At 35.0% G+C, this 20,328-nt stretch overlaps 1 long non-coding RNA gene across 1 annotated transcript in view; it reads left to right on the top strand.

The window, feature by feature from the left end:
- Window positions 1-981: 981 nt before the first annotated feature.
- Window positions 982-20,328, top strand: part of LOC108587204 — a 72,946-nt gene continuing 53,599 nt past the window's right edge. Inside the window, exons 1-2 of the long non-coding RNA XR_002523762.2 lie at window positions 982-2,494; window positions 4,648-4,733. This is a non-coding gene — a long non-coding RNA (uncharacterized LOC108587204). The remainder of the gene's footprint in view (window positions 2,495-4,647; window positions 4,734-20,328) is intronic.

The raw sequence follows: 20,328 nt of genomic DNA, 5'->3' as shown, positions 1-20,328 counted from the left end.
AAACTATTCTTAGATGTCTTTTTGAAAGTACCAAACATGATTGGGTAGGTTTATTGATCTGGTAGTATGTATCAGGTTATTCGAAGCTCTGGAGATTTAGTAGTAATGAAATCCTCGTCACTGCTGTTATGCAGCTTACATTCTAGTTGGGGGAGATAGACAATAAGTAAATAAATATAATGTAAATAATTAGTTGTATTATTGCATATAACACAAGCAAAGTAGGTTAAAAATCAGGGAAAATTGATTTTCTTTGTTTCTAAGAAATGCACTTCTTACATTTGGAGACGCTTTCACCCTTTGTGTTGACAGCCTTTTTGCAAAAGTAAAATTATTCCTATTTTATTGTTAATTCCTCAAATATAGTAAGAAAAGAGAAAAACAAGAAAAAATTCAATTAGCAACATTAGCTTTCATAAAAATGTGTAAAGAAGAATAAAAAAGAGAATGAGGGAGCAATATTTTAGACACCATGATCATAGAAGTCGTTCTGGTGAAGGGACATTTGAGCAGAGACATCACTGAAGGGAGGAAGTGATCTATATGGATATAGATAGCTGAAGGGAAACCATAGGAAAATAGAACAGAAAGTGAAAAAACAGACATATTCAAGAAACTACAAAAATTTCTATGTGACTAGAACAAAGAAAGCGAGATTGTGTGGCAGATAATGATGTTAAAATATAGTGAAGAGCCAGACCTTGGAGAGCGATGTCGACTGTGGTAAGAGGGTCAGATGTTATTATGCTGAGTTAAATGAGAGTCATCAGAAACCATACAGTATTACCCATTATTGTGCAATTCAATAATAGATATTCTAATTAGAAGTAAACAATGTGTGTTATTTTCAAACACTCTTCTGTTACCTAATCTACATTCCTCCTCAGAGTCATCAAATGCCAAAGAAATCACCCCTCCAAGATATCCAATCCAAATCTTGTAAGTTAAAATATATAAATATATAAATATATATATATATATATATGTCTAAATATTTTTCCCCCATTTGAAAAGAGAATCTGTGGTCCTGCATTTTTTGCCATTATGTTATAATTGTATTCACAGGACAAGGTTTCTTCTGAATGAAAGCCATTTGTATATTTTGCCTCTGATTTATCTCTAAAATAATTCATCATGTCTTGATCTGATATAGAATTGAATCTTTCTGGTCATTTTTCTCAGGTCCATCTTTAGAGGTATAAACCTCTATAAATTTTAACCCTCTATAAATTTGATGACCAGTACTAAGTACATTATATATCTTCATCTCTGTTAATTGCTATGATTCACATTAGTTCAAGGCAGTTAATTTTCCTACATTCAGAATAGTTTCACGTGCTCTCCTTAAGCAACCTATTTTCCTTAAGTTAAACTTTTTTCAACTTGAGGGCCCAGGGGAAACTAGGCGAGTTGTCATTGGGCACCTCTGCTCTAACTCAGCTGTGTGCTACACATGAGCCAGAGTCCAGCAGAATATGAGGCAATTCCTGAGAAAGCTCTACAATTTCCCAGAACAGGCAACTCTTTGTATTCTTTTCTTCCTCTATCTTTTTATTCTTTTCCTTTTTCCTTTTATTATTCTAATTGTTTCCTTTACCTTTTTCCCCCTTTTATTTTCTTTTATTTACTTCTCATGGTGGAACAGCTAGTAATGTTCAGTAATTCCCACAACCATTTGTTAGCCTTGTTATTGACTAAAACCAAGTTTTATGTACATAGGAAAAAATGAATTAATTACAGAACACAGTTTTCCTGGTCCTGAGAAGGAATTAACAATATCTGAAATTTCATTTTTGGACATTCGTCTTTTGGCCCAAATATTTGAGGTAACACAATGGTCCTATTGTCAGACTGAAAAGAATCGTAGATTTTTACCCAATATCAAACTTTACTAATTCCCAGGGTACAGGTAATCAAGAGATACAGGCAAAGCAAAGACATGTCTGTGACTCCCACAACAGCTCACTGGTCTTCCTATGCCGCATTTGGATGCACCTTATTTTTGGCAAGATCCAAAAAATTCCTCATCCAGATAAAACACATGAGGCCCCTAGTGATGTGTGTGGAACACCACTTACACAAAGGTAGCTGTTTCAGACACGCAAGCTTTCCACTTTGGTCTCAGAAAACTATAGAATTGATGTTTTCTAGAGTGTCATTCCCCATACATTCATAGATTACAGTCTTATTTACCATAAGCAATCCTAGTAGACCAGGTATATCCTGTTAAAGACGTGCCATGGATAAAGGTATTTCTTAAGTAGATACTAGCAACAAGTCAAATTAACATGTTGATAAAATTTGACCAAGTTATTCCTCTCTGTTTCTTGTTTTCACTTTCCTCAGGAGTCTCCAGGATAGGAAGGGTGGATTTCAAACTAACTGATAACTTTTTTTTTCTTTCCAGAAAAATTTAAACACCTATTGCTGGCTTTGAAAATGGAAGAAGAATGCCCTGATTGAAGGAATGTAGTGGCCTCTAGCAGTTGGCAAGGTAAGGAAATATCTTCTCCCTTAGAGCCTCCAAAAAGAACTTATGCCCGCTGCATCTTGATAGCCCACTGAGACCCATTTCAGATTTCTGGACTATGGAAATTTAAGACAGTAAACTGCTGTTGTTTTACACCACTAAGTTTGTGGTAATTTATAGAGCAGCAATAGGAAACTAATTCAGGCATGTTCAACTGGCATTTATTCAGAGGTCATGCATGAGGCTAAAACCAAGTCATATGAAGAAGAGTAGGAAAAACTGAAGGAAAACATATTTGGGGTATGAAGAGAAACAATATTTCTAAAGCCTTCATGTAGGAGAGAGATATAATGAGGTTCTGCTGAATTATGTGGTACAGATAATAATAAAGTATATAATATTCTGAAATGGTCAATGTAAACGTATAAGAAATTAAATGTAGTGATACTACTGTTGGTTTCACCGGTATAGTTACACTCAAGATGGATCTTCATGGTATTTACTACCCTTACTTCCTTTTCGTTATTTACAATCATAAGCGAAAATTCAAGGTTGGCCAATAACTAGAATATTCCCTTTTGACTGCTTTGTTCTACTATCGTACCCATGGAGGTCTGGAAATAGTCTTACTAGCACTTTATTAGAGATGTTGGTTGTTAGGATCAGTTCCCTCTAAGCAAGTCAGTTCTACATGTTGTATACTGCACATTAATTTTTTCATGTATTCAAGACCTGTGTTAGCTGTTTTGGAGAACAGATGAGTTCACAGATGAGTGGAGGGGAAATTTGTGGCGTAAAGACCTTGCAGTCCCACCATAGCTCACATATACTCTGCTTCTGTCTTAATTTGTGCTGCATTCTCTCCAACTTACCATATGTCCAACTCCCTGGGAGGAGTGGAAAAAAGAGGAAAAGAAGGTGGCTAAATGAGGCTTCTGTAAAATCCAAGCTCAGGGACATTAACTGGAGATTCATATTTAGATATATAGCTATTATTTGTATTGTTTTATTTATCACAAGAAAAAGTGGATAGAAAATTAGCAGAAAGTAGTTTTTTTTGTTGTTTAGTTTAGTTTTGTTTTGTTTTTAAGAAATTGACTTCTTAAATTTGGAGACTTTCACCCTTTGCACTGACAGACTCCTTGTAAAAAATGAAAACAATGAAAAAATTCTTTTTCATTGTTAGTTCCTCGAATGTAATAAGGAAGAAAAGGAAAAACAAATAAAAATTTCAATTAGTAACTTTGAATTCCCGAAATTTTGTGTATTTTTCCCTTTTGGTATATGGATACTGAAATTAAAATTGGACCTGTTGAGCACCTTGATGTTAAGCAAATGTCAAGCCTGCTCATTCAGCAAAATGAAAACCCTGTCACTTTTGATTCTCAGTTCCTGTGGTTAGGCTACTCTCTCAATCACTGTTTCCCATACATATTCAGGTATACTGGAGAGACTTTTTGGCCAATTAGCATCCCGATGGTTTTGAACATTCATGACAGTGCAAATCCCTAATCATGAGGAGGACTTAATCTAAGAGTATTTGAGCAACTTGCTAGAGAGACAGCTGAGATTTCAGCGTAGCGCATGTGTTTTTAATACTTGCTCTTCTACATTGCTGACCTTTTTTTGAAATAATAATTTCACATTGATATAGTTAACCTGTAAGCATTTTACATGCAGGATTCTTATTGTGCATTGAATTTGTGTGTCATGCCATGACATGGAAAGAGCAAAGAAGGGCTGAGTAGGAGAAGTCAGGCTCAGAAGTCTCTCAGATGCCACGCACCACACAGGGAGTTAATGATGATAAGAATTAGACCACTATGGCAGGCTACTCAGGTGAGATACTGAGTCGGGGGGATAGATGAGGTCAGGGGTTTGATGAGGGATAAACAGGCAAGAAATTGGTTCATTTAAGGGAACACTTTGAAACAAAAGAATAAATGAAAAGAAAAAAAGTCAGCAGATTTCAATTGTCTAGTCAGTGTGCTGATGGAAAGCCCAAAAGTCAGGTCACCAAGGGACCCCGAATCCTTGGGCAGGAGCTGTTCACTCCCCTTTGAGGCTTATTTGTATGAGGGACTTGAAAGTCTCTATTTGTGGTCCAAAGGAAAGACTTGATCTGATAAGGGTATATACTCCTGTATAACACAACGGCAAATTTCATGTCCTTGTAGGGGTTTCCTGCACCAAAGAATGAGCACAGAGAGAAGCTTTAACCATAAGCCGGTCAGGATCTTTCGATGTCTACATTGCCTTCAGGGTAACTAAAATAAGCATTTATTCTTATATTATTTATTCATTCATTTAATCATTCAGCAGTTATTTATTGATTTTGCCTGTTATATGCCAGGCACTGTTCCAAGTGCTGAGGATATAGCAGTAAACAACATACATACATTTCCTCTCCTGTTAGAGCTTTTATTCCAGGGGTTGGGTGGGGAGATATATAATAAAGAAAGAAATGAGCATATAATATTTTAGATGGTGATAGGCATTACTGAAGTGAATGGAGCCAGAAAATGCTTAGAGGGAAGGCTTCTTATTTCATATAAAGCAAATAGAAAAAGTTTCGCTGATAAGGAGGCATTGGAGTGGAGACCCAGAGTTCATGAGAGATGAGCTCAGATGACTTTTAAAGCATGCCAGCAGGGCAGGGAAAAATGGCTCATGCGTGTAATCCCAAAGCTTTAGGAGACCTGGCATGGTGGTTTGTGCCTGTAGTCCCAGGTACTCCGATAGCTGAGATGGATCACTTGAGCTAAGGAGTTCAAGACTACAGTGAGCTAGATTGGAGCTAGATTGGGCCACTGCACTCTAGCCTGGGTGACAGAGCAAGGCCCTGTATGTAAATAAATAAATGAAGCAATAAATAATGTTTAAAAAGCCAACAAATGTCTTGATACTCCTTCCTTAAAGAAATGGAGCTTAATTTCTCTCTCTTGAGCACAGACTGGACTCAGTTGTTCACAGAATGCAGCATGTCATTTGGGGAGCTCCTGAAGCCTCCTGCCTACATCTGGCAGCAGAGGCACATCTATTGAGACTGCAACTCTGGCCAATATCTTCCCGGCAACCTCACAAGAGACCCTGAGACTGATCCATGCTTCCTAGAGTCTGTGCTACTCCCAGATTCTTGACCTTCAGAAACTCAGATAATAAATATGAGTTGTATTAAGCTGCTAATTTGGGGTAATAGATCACTAATTCCTGAGCCATGAGGATATCTTGAGTAAGAGTAATTCAGGAAGAAAAATTCCAAGTACAAACGTCTCATGGAGGGAGCATGGGGGTGTTTGAGGAACTCAGGACATCTTTCAGAGTTGAAACAGAGTGACTTCTGTGGGAACCCAGCAGAGGGAGATGGTGTCTAAAAGGTAGCAATGGAGCAGAACACTTAGAATTTTAGAAACCACTGTGAGTTGAGTTAAGAAAGGCAGTAAGCTGGAAAGACAGGAGGTAGCAGTCAGAGAATAAATGATTGAAACTAAAATTGTGGAGGGGTCTAGTTATTAGTCAGTGGTGCTTCTGAGAGAGGGTTGGAGTCAAGATCACTGGTGAGAGGTAAAAAGATAGAAAATAGAAATCGAGTTTTAAGCTCTTTTTCTGAAGATTTCCATTTGTTTTCTGTCTACACATCTGCTTACATAAATGCTATGTTAGCTACAGTGAGAACCAGGCAAAATATTGAAATGGATTATCTCAATTCCAACACTACTGCTTTTAACAAAACAACACAGTGTGCCTTATTTGATTACAAAACAGAACCTGGATTTCAAAAATGATTGAATCTAGTAAATTTCCTAACTCTTAAAGAAGGAAACTGCACAATAAGAGCTCCTTAATTAATACTTCCAGTTCGCCATCACTCTCATCTATTTTATTCAGGATAAACTGATTTTATTATTATTTCTCTGTTCCAAAGAAATCTATCAAATTTAAGCTCTCAGAACTTGGTAATCTCTCAGTCAGGCGTGTTTATACATATTTCTCATATTAAGTGTGACTGATTTTGTTAGCTGTAAGTTGGAATTAATTTCTTCAAGCAACATTTGAGCAAAACACTGAGTTCCTCAGTCTACATCTACAGGAGGAGCACTCCTCCATTTTCTCTTTTTCTTCATTGAATTGAGTACAAAGAGATTTTTCAGAGTTATAAATACAAGACATTCAACTTTGAATCAAGACAAAAATGAGAAACAATGATCACACGCTGAAAAAAGCTAACCTCAGAAACAACGTGTGTATATAAGGCCATAATAAACATGTTGCGTTCTGTCACCTTGGTCTTTTCAATGAGGCCTGTTTTCTGTCTTCTAAGATCACTCCTATCTATTGATAAATTAACTATGACCTTGCAGCCAAAGATTAAATAGCAAATATGGATTTGGCTATTCCATGACATCAATATTATTTTATAGAGCTCTGGTGTATCAATCTGTTTTCACACTGCTAATAAAGACATGCCTGAGACTGGGTAATTGATAAAGGAAAGAGGTTTAATGGACTCACAGTTCCACATGGCTGGGGAGGTCTCACAGTCTTGGTGGAAGGGAAAGGAGAAGCAAAGGCACGTCTTACATGACAACAGGCAAGAGATAATGAGAGCCAAGCCAAAAAGGAAACCCCTTATAAATCCATCAGATCTCTTGAAACTTATTCACTACCATGAGAACAGTATGAAGGAAACCGCCCCCATGATTCAATTATCTCCCACCAGGTCTCTCCTACAACAAGTGGGAATTATGGAAGCTACAATTCAAGATGAGATTTATGTGACAACACCATCAAACCATATCATATGGTGAACACAATAATCTCAGATGGTAAGAAAGTTTTATTTTTAAAAATATATATATTTATCTTATTTTAGACTTTTTTTTTTTTTTTCTGAGGCAGGGTCTCATCATGTTGCCCAGGCTGGTCTTGAACTCCTGGGCTCAAGCAATCCCTAAGTGCTGGGATTATAGACAAGACCCACCAAACTTGGCAGACAAACCTTTAAAATTGTTTAATTTTGTAAGGCTGCTATAGCTTGTCAGACATTTGGAAGTTATTTTGTAATCATTTTATTGTCAATCTTTCTTAATTTATATATATTTTTTCATGAACAATTATTGCCTCCTATTCCTACTCCAGTACTCAGTAAAGCGTATAATGTAGAACATTTAAATATTTGAGTTTTAGAGATGCTACGACTCAAAATCGTGTACTTAAAATTTTTTTATAAAAGTAGGACCAATTAACAGAATTTCAATACTTTTTTTTGTAAATAGCTGTTTTTAGCAGATGTCTTAGAACAATAGTGAACTGAAATCATGTAGGATTTTAATTACCTGGGAATATAAAATTAGGTAGAAAACAGACTTTATCCAAATTGATGTGTGTGTGAGCATATACTGTATGTTTCAGAGGAAAAAATGTTTGGGAAAAATAACTGCACTTTCTTAAGAAGACACTTTGCCACATAAGGAATATTGATTATATAACTAGAAGAAGTTCAAAGTTCACATTCTATTCAAGAGCATTAGATCCAAATAAGCCCATATTTCTGTGTGGCAAATTAAGCAAATGGCAAAGAGTAATTTTCTCTGAAATAAGGGACTATTAACAACCAGAATATGCCATCTGCATTAAGGCTCCAGAAACACTATTTAAAGTAATTTACAGGTTGGCCAATGATTACAATTTTTTTCTTTCTCATTTGTACTCAAGGGGATTATTTTCAATTAAAATAATACACAGAGTCCAATTTAGCTTGACACACAGTAGATGCAAATAAAAGTTTGCTCATTTGCTTATATTTGCTTGTTTGAGTTGGGATTTTTGCCATTTCTTTTTTGCTTTTGCATAAAATCTCAACTACAGAAAATTTACTGTGTTAACAGTGTGAAGGAGAAAAATGAGAAGACGGTTTTGTCTGAGTTTTTATACCCTTGAGGGTATAAAATTTATGTCGATTTATGGGGCAAATATTGTGGCTTTTGCTTAAAACTAAAATGAAGCTAAATGCTCCCTATGTTGCTGTGAAATGATTTATTTATTCATCCAGTATTTACTGAGCACCTACTATATATTAACCAATCTTCCGGGCCTTGGGGATAAATTTATGGATAAAATAGACAAAAATCCCTGCCCTACTGTAGGTTACCTTCTAGTTGAAGAAGACAAATGATAAACATTGTTAATGTACAAAATGTTAGAAGGTCACATGTGCTCCAGATAACACAAAAAAAGAAAGGAGAAAGAACATGGGCAGGGAGAATTGCAATTTGATAGGGTTCTTAGCCTCTTGAAGATATAATTGCATTGTCTCCTGGCTCCTGTCTAACTGTTGTCAGATTGGATCAAAATTTGTTTACAACTGCTTTCGGATGGATACATTATACTCCACAATAACATGTGAGGCTATAAAAAGCCGCAGTAATATTAAAAAAAAACTTTCTTCATGTAGCCAGAAATTGGCTATTCTCAATTTCCATGGTTGAAACTTTCTTGACTCTCAAAGATTCTAGAACACGGGTCTTATTTTGGGCTTCCCTGGCTTTTGTTCCACAACAGTCACCGTGAATATATGCAGTCTCTAACCCAGTAGTTGCTTACAGATATTTGGCATAATAGCTACTGTGTCAGTCTTTCTTCCTCTGTGATCTATGAACCATTCCACTGTGAAGAGCCTTTTAGTGCTGTGAGGATGAGCAGTAATGACCTTTCTACTTTTGGGATCTGCCTCAAACCCTGAGCATTTCTTCATGGCTGGCTTTTTTGTTTCCTCTAATTTCTCCATCTTCTCCTTAATCCTTTTACCTCTCAGTGATTCCTATCCAATGTACACTCAAAGAAACTCTCAAGATTTACTTACGCTTTCTAGAAGTAATGGCATGGAAGGCGATGTTGACACTTGTCAGCTATATTCCTTCTGCCCTCCCTCAACTCATGCTTTTATAGTCTTACATAACACAACACAAGTATTTTCTGATAAATTGGCTTTATATGGATTAATCCAAATTGAAGACCTTAGCAGACCTGCAGTCATGCATTGTGATTATTACTATTCCTGGCTAATTTTTCTAATTTTTGAAGAGACAGGGTCTTGCTATGTTGTCCAGGCTGGTTTCAAACTCCTGATCCCAAGTGGTTCTCCTCCCTTGGCCTCCCAAAGTGCTGAGATTAAAGATGTGAGCCACCACACCTGGCCTAAACTCTTGAGAGTACACCACAGTAATGCCTCCCTTGCTCCACAGAACTTCCCCACATACCCTAGCACTCCTTCCCCTATTACCTTTACTTTTCCATACGAGATGCCTCTTTGTGTGGAAAAGTTGTATTTTGAATCCTCAAAGAGGAGAGGGATTAACTATATTCCCTGACACCATTGTTTCCCAAACTGTGATCTCTGGACATCAGTGTTCTTTAAAAAAATAGATTCTTTGATAGGGTGTGGTTAAAAATATTTGGTTAACAATTTTTTCATCAGGTGCTCTTATTATAAGGCTTCTCAGAGTGTTCCCTATGTTAATATTCATATATTTCCCCAAGAGGGTAAAAGTATGTGCAGAATTTTCCCAACGTTTTGTCAATAGGACACGTTATTTATTTTTTATTTTTTATTTGTTGGCAGAATACCAATTAATATTGTGAAAGTCACTAACGTCCAAAGAACACAGTTTGGGAGATGCCATCCTGTACCCATCAGTAAAGCTTCCCCTGTTCCTTACCCTCAAGTCCTCACTATAGCTTAATGCTGAGTAGCAGTATTTTACACATGTTATGATGTAATATCAATCAAATGATATCATATCCCCTTAAGGACTAAATGAGGAAATTTAAGTTTAGAGACTTAAACTAATGACAAAATCTAGCAACATTTAGTATGACAGATTACATTTTCTGAGAAAAATGCCTCCTTAAAAAAAATGAAACTTACAGATAAATGAAATTTACAACATATTGTTGAGCTGGCACAAAATAAGAAATCCATAGAATCCTTATGGGTTCTATGAGTACCTCTATATGAGGTAAACCAGTAACAGTGTGGGCTTTTGATACGAATGCTTCTATCAAAACCCTAGAGATTGTAAAGCTTCCTTTGATGACTTCATTGGTCTCAATGAGGGTTAGGAAGTCAATAGGAAATCCATGAATAAAACTAGAAAAGCCAAGAGCTCTACTGTCAAATTAAGCATAAAAGAAAAATAAACCTCCCATGCAGAAGGCTATAGCAAGGTGAAGGGGTGGCCTGCCCCTCCACACCTGTGGGTGTTTCTCGTTAGGTGGAACGAGAGGCTTGAGAAAAGAAATGAGACACAGAGACAAAGTATAGAGAAAGAAAAGCGGGGGCCCAGGGGACCGGCGCTCAGCTTACAGAGGACCTACGCCGGCCCCGGTCTCTGAGTTCCCTTAGTATTTATTGATAATTATCTTTACCATCTTAAAGATAAGGGAGTGGCAGGACAATAGGATCATTGTAGGGAGGAAATCGGCAGTAAGACATATGAACAAAAACCTCTGTGACATGAATAAGTTTAAAGGAAAATGCTGTGCCTTGAGATGCATATGCAAACATCTCCATAAACCTCTTAGCATTACTTCAGCCTATCACATGGGAAGAAACCTTGGACAATACCTAGCTTTCCTAGGCAGAGGTCCCTGTGACCTTTGGCCGTGTACCTGTCCCTGGGTAGTTGAAATTAAGAGAATGGTGATGACTTTTAACCAGCAAGCTGCCTTCAGGCACTTGTTTAACAAAGACACATCCTGCACAGTCCAAAATCCATTAAACCTTGAGTCACTGTAGCACATGTCTCTTACAAGGACAAGGTTGGGGGTAGGGTCACAGATTAACAGCATCTCAAATACAGAACAAAATGGAGTCTCTTATGTCTACTTCTTTCTATATAGACACAGTAACAGGCTGATCTCTCTTTCTTTTCCCCACAGCAAGGTCAACTGGCTATTTGGACTCTGATGCTGGATATATGTAGGGAGAAATATAAAGCCCTGAGAATTCATATTTATATGCTGGGTCTCATGCAGGATTATAGTTAAATTTATGTTACCATTGTGGTTTGAAAAACTTAAAATGAAGAATTTAGTTTAAAGTGGTCTCAGGTTGGTAGTAACTATATGTTTGGTAGAAGCAAATGCAAATCCTCTTCGAAGGAATTCAAGTTTAATTCAGGCTTCAAAGAATTCCACAGATAAAGTTCCCAGTAAAAGGACATTTTGCAGTCAAAAATCATAAAACAGCTCAGGGCAAAAGACAGCATGATGGGAACCAACAGAAATAAGGGAGAGTAGAGACAGAATGACAAATAGTTCAGATGTTAGCTTTAGACACAAAATTCAAAATAACTATATTTAATATCTTTAAAAGGAGCTTGAATAGCAAAGGAGCTTGAAATTTGAGAACAAGCAGATGTGAAAAAATAAAACTGCTATAATTGGAAAATGTAATTGTATTTTAAACCTAAGTGGATAGTTTAAACAACCGATTTGATGCAGCTGAAGACAAAATGTCCTATAAAAAACATCTGAGGTGATTATTCAGACAACAATCAATAGATTGCAAATATAGAAGGAGGGTGAGAGACTAAGAGAAATCATTAGAACATCTAAAATACACTTCATCATAGTTTACAGGAGGAAAATAGAATGGAGAAGAAGAAATATTCAAAGACAAAAGGACTGACATTTTCCAGATATGTTGAAAGACACCAGCACTTAGATCTAGGAAGTCCTGTATATTCCAAACAAGATGAATAAAAAGAAATTCTTACCTTAACACATCAAAGTGAAACTGTAGAACACCAAAGAAAAATAGATAGCCTTAAAAAACAGCCAGAGAGGAAAAGCCAGTCATCTACAAATAACTGACAATTCATTCTTAGCCTGAATTTTTATTAACAAGAAAGGATCCTGGAAAACAGTCGAAGAGTATCTTCAATGTGTTGAGAGATGCAAGTTAATCTTGAATTTTTTACCAAGTAAAACATCTTTCAAGAGTAAGTATGAAATAATAGATTTAAAAATATGAAAATATTGTTACCAAAAACATTTTGTATAAACAATTTAAAGGGTATACCTTAAACAGATGAACCCAGAGGGAAGGTCATACTGAATAACTGAATGATGGGCAAAGGTAATGACAAATATTTAGACACAACTTAACAAATATGGATTGCATAATAACAGCAATGTGTATTTCGTGGGAGGAAAAGAGGCTATAAATATAAAAACAACCTGTATGTTAAATATGAACATTAAAATAGGGAAAACATTAAATAATTGATGTAGAATGACTGGAAATGAAGAGAAAATTGAATGAGAAGGAGAAAAGAAATCCAAAAGACAATAAAAGAGGGAAAGAAATCTAGAAAACAGGAAAAACAGAAGCTGCTTAATAAGATTAGTTGAAATATATCAGCAGTTATGGTGTTGATGCCCATCTGTCAAAGATCACCAGGGACACACCAATAGTCAAAGAACATTGGGTTTATTGGCTCATTGTCACAAGGAAGACAGTATACCAGGAAGCCATAGGACATCTCGAAAGGAGATCTTAGAAGGGACTTATATTAATATAAGACTTAGTCATGTTGAGATGTGAGAGAAGACTTAAATACTGATTTGCTTAAATACTGATTTAAATACTATTTAAATAAGACTTAAATACTGATGGCACATGGTTAGGACACAGGAGAAATTCTATAAATTAGTATTTTAATGAATTTTATTTAAGAGGTAGGAGAAATAAAACAGAGCTAAATCCATAATTAGTGCAGAAGCAACAGTTACTAGTTTAATCAGACAAGAGGACTTTTTGACCATTTTTTTTGTTTGGACAATGTTTTTGTTCCTGCCGAGACACACTTAAGGAAAATTCTAGTTTGTGTCATGCTCACAGAGAGGCTTTGTCTGATGTTAATACTCTGTGAAATTGTTCATGTTCAACAGAATAACACCACAACCCAGTTTTTAGTGCCTAGACAGCTCCTAGAAACATTCAGGCTTAGCTCTTATTGCCAGGTCACTTCATGGGTATGAGGGACTGCTTTTCTCTGTTTCAACAATAACTGTAAACGGACTAAACTTGAAAGATAAAGATGAAGATTATTTAACTAGCTGAAAGTAATACAATTGTGTGTTGTTTACATGAGAATTAAAACATACAGAAGAATTAAGTCATATGATGGAAAAGAAATACCAGAAAAATTCCGGCAAAAAAAATGTGTTGTGAAATTACATTAATGTTTGATAAAATAGACTTCAAGCCCAAAACTATTACTGGAGAAAAGCAAGTCATAATATAATAAAAGACTCAATTCATCATAAGGACATTACAGATCTAAATTTGTATGTATTTAATACCATATCTTCAAAATACTTAAAACAAAAATTGTTAAAAAAAAAAAGTAGACAAATTCACAAGCATGGTGGGAAATTTTAAAATCATGTTTCATTTTGGAAATTTTTTAATATTTCCAAAAGTGAACAGAATAGTATTATAAACCACTATGTGCCTGTCTCCAAGCTTTGTGTTGAAGTTTACAGACTGTATTTCTTTCTGGAGAATTATCTGTCTATATCCTTTGTCAATTATCTCATTTGTTTTTATGGTCTCCACAATACCCAGTAAAGCACCTATTCAAGGTGATTATCATAAACCAATTAGGGTAATCCCATCCTCCTTCCTACAGTAATTGGTCCAAGTAACACAGATTTAAATCAATGACTACCTGTTAGTTTCCTGTGCACAGGAATAATTGATTCATGGGTGTCCCAGTCAGTACAAAGTTCAGAATATTTATGTGGTGAGATGTTAATAAGGATTCGTGTAACTCCAGGTAATCTTGGCAATCGTTTGAGCCTATGAAGAAAACAAACTTCAGTGTTGGAAATTACAGGAAAAGAGAATAATACTACTCAAAGTATAATAAAAGTATATTGGAAGTTCAATGTACGTTGAACTTCTTATTGTTTAAGCCAGTCTGGGTAAGGTTTCCCGGTTTTGTTTTGTTTTTTTTTTTTTTTCCTGCCTATGATGATAAAAGTTATGAAATAATTTTTAAAGCTAATTATTTGGAAGGGTTTTTAAAAATCTGTTTGTTTTGTTTTTATAAATTAGTCTGGATACTTTGATACTAAACCTGCTGTGCATGTGCAAATAGGTTTTCAAAGTTTACCATTTGCCTTTTATCCTAGTTTATAGAATAATTTTTTTTGCCACATAGAAGGTTAGAACCAGGATTTGTAAGGACACAAATGTTATACAATCTCCAGGGCTGTCTTTAGGAAAAAATACATAACTATAAAAGGAATTTTAGGTAAAATGTAACATTTTTAATGAGGAAAAAACTAAAAATATTAAATAGATTTTAAATAAAAATATCACAAAATCTTATTGATATTTTCATATATCAAATTTTTATAACATTTTATAGCAAGAAGATAGAAAGATAATTTAATCTTTTCTATAGCTTTATTAGTTAAAATTTGTATTGTATTACTGAAAGTTGAGATTCATAAAACCAGAGATTTTAATCACAAATAAACTCACTGTCTAGAGAACTGTTATGAACTTGGGCTCTATAAGCACAGGAATCCTGATAAATTTTATTTAATCCAATTCCTAAGAAAGTAAAATAAGCACGGCAAGTTTATAATTATATATGCTGCATTAATAAGTACATTTCCAACAGGAGAGAACTTCTATTTTGACTAGCCATTGATGAAAACCAAATCCTCTGTAATGTCTCTGATACCCGCGAGAATTTTCCATAAGCTAGCTCTGGCTCTGTAATTTCCAAAATGCTTTGTTTCCATGCACACGAGTTATTGCAAATCCTCTAAATAAATGCCAATTAACTCTAGCCTAACTCCTAACAACATCCTCCTTTCAACACTACTTTAGCCAAACCCCAGAAAGTGTTCCTGACAAATTCAGTGCCTCCTGATATGGAAGCAAATGTGACAAAAGGAAAGTTTGAGTGGAAGGAGAGAGGGATGTAAATGAGGGTTTGGCAAACTTTTTCTATAAAGGGCCAGAGAGTAAGTATTTTAAATTCGGGGAACCTAAGTCCTTTGTAAGAGCTATTCAACTCTGTCATTGTAGCACCAAAACATCACAGATAATATGAAAATGAGTAAGTGTGTTGTGCTCTAATAAAACTTTATTTAGAGAAACAGTGGGCTGGATTTGCCCAGTGCTGATTGTAACCATCTCACATAAATATCTGACTCCTGGGGAACATTTAAGGTCCCTAGTGGCCCCTGAAGGGCGTTGTTAAATTTTAAACATCATCAGCATTAAAGTAAATCCTCCTCTGAATAAAAATATTTCCATTTTGTATTCTTTATGGTTCTTGCTTTCTATGACTTGTTTTTAATATTTTCTTTCAGAAGGTTTAAAAGATTTGTTTTGTATATGCGTTTGTGTCTTTATTCCCTGTGGAATTTGTTGTTTTGAAGGGTGTGATGTGAGGATCTACTTTTTATAACATTTTACATTTTCCTAGAAACACTTATCGAATAATTTGTTTCCCCACTGATTTGAAGTGCTCCTTCTATCATAATATTGAATATTGAACTCTGACTTTTTTCCTTTTATTAAGATCTTTTAATTCCTTCAATCAATTTAATATTGTCTCCATATGGAATAAAGGCTTAATACATTTTTGTTAAGTTAATTTCAAGATATTTTGACATTTCTGTAGCTTCAGTAAATAGAATCTTTTTTTTTTCCTTGCTACAATTTTGAATTTGTTCTTTCAGGAGTATGCAAAGGTAATGGCTTGTACGTACTGATTATGCATCTGGCCATGTCTTACTTCCAATATAGTTTTTTTTTTTTTCAATTGATTCTGTTGAAGTTTCAAGGCAGATGATTATGTTGTCTGCAATAAATTTTAAGTTATTCTGTCCTACATTTTAATTTTAATTTTTGTTTCCATATCAAGGTTATGCTAGCTTGCAAAGTGAGTTGGGTAGCAATTTATCTTTATATACATCTTTTTAAATTTTCTAGAACAACTGTAAAAAAATGAATTATCTATTCCTTCTTTTTTTGATGTCATTATACAGAATTCATCTATAAATTATGAGTGGTGTGTTTCGAGTGGTAAATCTTTGAGTATCACATACATTCATCTTAAAGAAATGATCCAAGGAGAATAGAAAGATTGCTTGTACCATTAAAAATAAATAGGGATAGGGTCTTGCTATGTTGCCCAGGCTGTTCTCAAAATCCTGGCCTTAAGTGATCCTCCTGCCTCAGCCTCCCAAAGTGGTGGGATTACAGGCATGAGTCACTGTGCCCTGCCCGTTGTCTCTTCTTAAATCACATTTCCATTTTTGCTACTGTTTACATGTGTTATTATTTTTATTTTCCTTCAGCATACTTCTCAAGAATTTATTAATCTTTTATAAAGTTGATTCTGTTTATATACTCGTATTTTATGTCCATTTGCTTAATTTTTAATTTTTCTTTATAATTTTTGTCTTTTAGTTTATTTTAATATATTTTTTAAATTAAAGGATTATCATTTATTTTCCCGTTAGTTAAAAACTGATTTAATATGACATAGTTTTTCCTGAGCATTGCATTGTTTATATTCTAAAAATTCAATGTATATTACATCCCTTGTTTACTTTTCTAGGTATTTGTTAATTTTCATCTTTGTTTCTATTCTACACATACACATATAAAATATTTTTATGTGTATTATATCCCTTGTTCACTTTTCTAAGTATTTAACTTTCATCTTCACTTTACTCTTCAATTTTTTAACTATACAAAACAGAGTTTTAAAATACGGTATTTTAAAGCTATCTTTCGTGGGGTGATTTCTAATTATATTTCATCAGACATCTCTGATGTTTGGTTTATATGATATCAATATTTTGGAATTTGTTGAGATTCTTTTTCTTCATGCTATGTGCTCAAATTTCTCAAATTTTCATGTGTATTTGAAAATACGTATTCTGCACTTGTTGAGTTTGGTGAGCAATGCATTGGTATCGATATTCTCATCAATATTTCCAAGTCTTCACTCCTTGACACACTGGAAGATTTTATTTCCCTACCCCCTTAAACTCAGCCATGACCCGGTTACTTGCTTGTGAGACTAAAATGTGAGTGGAAGTGACATGTGTTCCTCTTCATGGTAACAAAATAGCTAGTGTCCAATTCTCTGTGCTGTCTTCCACTGTTTCTGTGGTCCCTGGGGCTCCACTTTGAGACTGCAGCATCCAAAGATGGTGGAGGGCAAGGTGTGGTGATCATGCCTGTAATCCCAGCAATTCAGGAAATCAAAGCAGGAGGATCGCTTGAGCCCAGGAGTTCACAATAGCAATGAGCTATGATCACACCACTGCCCTCCAGCCTGGGACACAAAGTGAGACACTATCTCTTAAAATAACAACCACCACAACAACAAAATGGTGGAGCCTCTCTCAGCCTGATTCCCCAAGTATTAACTGTGCAGAGCAGAGCACCCTGCTGAGACATTGGAACACATAGCATGAATGAGAAAAAATTCATTTTTTAAGCTCTGAAATTCGGGGATTATTTGCTAGTGCAATGTATCATCAATTGCCTTGGGCCAATGTGTGCTGTTACAACAAGTAGCCCCAAAATTGTGGTGGTCTTTAGCAGCAAAGGCTCACCTCTTACTCATGTGGGTTAGCCTATGGATTTGGCTTTGCATTTTCATCTTGGACCCAGGATGAAGGAGTAGTCCCTCTGAGACATTGCTGATCCCACGGCATAGGGAAAAACAGAGCTGGTGGTATGCACAAATGACTCTTAAAACTTGCGCCCAGAAGCAGCAGCACGTGCCACATCCACTCTATTGCTTTGGCCAAAGAGCACGTCACATAGCCAAGCTTGGTGTCAGTGGGATAGAAGGATTATAGTTCTATTATGATGAGCCTAGTAGGAAAGAACTGGTAAGGAAGGCAGCAGATATTTTGAGAGTAATGAACTCTAACATATGCAATAAAGCCTAGTCCATATCCAGTTCAGAATACCTCATTTTCTATTTCTATCTGATATCTCAGTTTTTAAAGAAATGTATTAAATTCTTACAGTTTGATTGTGGGACTGACTATTCCTTTTGAGGTTGTGTTAGTTTGTCTCTGTACATTTTAAAGCAATATTGCTATATGCATACTTGCTTCATGATTTATATCTTACTGGTGAATTATGTTTATAACTGAAAAAATATGTTCCTTTGTCCTTTATTGAGGTTTTTGCCTTAAATCTTATCTTCTGTGATAATATTACTGCACAAGCTTATTTTTTTACTATTTTTACCAATTTATGTTGTAAATAAATTAAACACAAGATTCTAAAGCCAAACTACCTTCGTTCTAATCCTGGCTCTGCTACTTACTACCTGTGTGAGTTAGAGCAAGGTGACTAACCTCTCTGTGCTCCAGTTACTTTGTCTATAACATAAACGATAATGTCTACTTCCTGGAATTGTACCTGGCCTGTGGTAAGAACTATATGAGTAGTTACATGATTTTTTTTTTTTATTATTTGAACAATGTCTTTTGTAAACAAAAAGTGGCAAGATTTGATTCGCTTTGTTTTTATTACTCTGAAAATTTTAGTAGATTCATTTAGCCTAGTCACAGTTATTATAATTACCAACATTTTTGGACTCATTCTTTTTTTCTTAGTCTTTTCATTTATCGTGCCTTCTCTATCTTTGTCCATTTTTCTGCCTTTGCTTGGATGTATTAAATTTCTTTTATTCCATTCTTCTATATTGGTTTAAACATTGTTTGATTTCTATTCTTGCAAGTATTTTAACGTTGCACTTGTAGTGAAGTTAATATTTTCCAATAAAATTCGTTTTAATCAATATCACTATACTTCTACCCTGAGTCTCCACCTCCTCTCACATGTTCATGCAATAATATTTTTTTGTCTTAGATGGCAAGAAGAAATCCTTTCTCTAAACAAGTAATGCTTTATTAAGTCTGTAAAATTTACTAATCTGTATTCTTACTACCACTTTCCATATATCTCTCTATCCACTTTGAATAATATTTCTTTTTATTAAATTACACTACTGTCAGCTTTTAAAAATGAAACTCCTGAAAGACACCTGCATGCTTATGAATTGCCAATTCTTCTTCAATCCAGTCCTCTTTAATCACCCAGGGCTATCTCACAGTTTCTTTTGCCCTGAAATTTTCCCTTCTATTTCTGAGCATGATTATGTATTCCCTTAACATTTTTACCATAATTTGAAATATTTGACAAGAGGGACGACTGTTTTATGTTTTTCCTGATCCATTTGAAATCATAATTATATCTAAGAGTATTTTAAGAGTATTTGGTGACAAATGATGAAAAGATTTCAAGGCTATTGATCAGTATCTATAAAATCCTAATTATAAATTTGTCTCTTCTAGTTCATGAGCTACCAAATCTATTTCAAAAATTTTACTACTGTGTTTTCTGAATGTTAATGGTACTATCAGATTAGAAACATAAAACACTACATTTTATGACTACTTAAGAATTCACCAAGTCATAGAAATGGCTATAGTCAGATTTATTTTAATTTCTTATTATTAAATGCTCAATACTTTATATTAATTTATTTTCCTTATTATGAGCAATCTAGGAAGTTGTGAAACCATGTGGGAACAAGAAAAACATTGACTGTGATAAATTCTAGTGTCAATGAAATAATATGTGTAAAAACATTTCTCATTTAATCTCCTTGTCTTTATCTCATCTAACAGAATTACACCATAGCCAGAATCGTCTTTCTCAGGTGCAGATCATATTGTTCCAAAGCTCTCCATTGGTTCCCATGTGTAGTCTGAATTTATCTCAT

This window comes from Papio anubis, chromosome 8 (assembly GCF_008728515.1).
Source record: "Papio anubis isolate 15944 chromosome 8, Panubis1.0, whole genome shotgun sequence".
Taxonomy (NCBI): Eukaryota; Metazoa; Chordata; class Mammalia; order Primates; family Cercopithecidae; genus Papio; species Papio anubis.
This window is presented reverse-complemented; position numbering and strand designations above follow the sequence as displayed.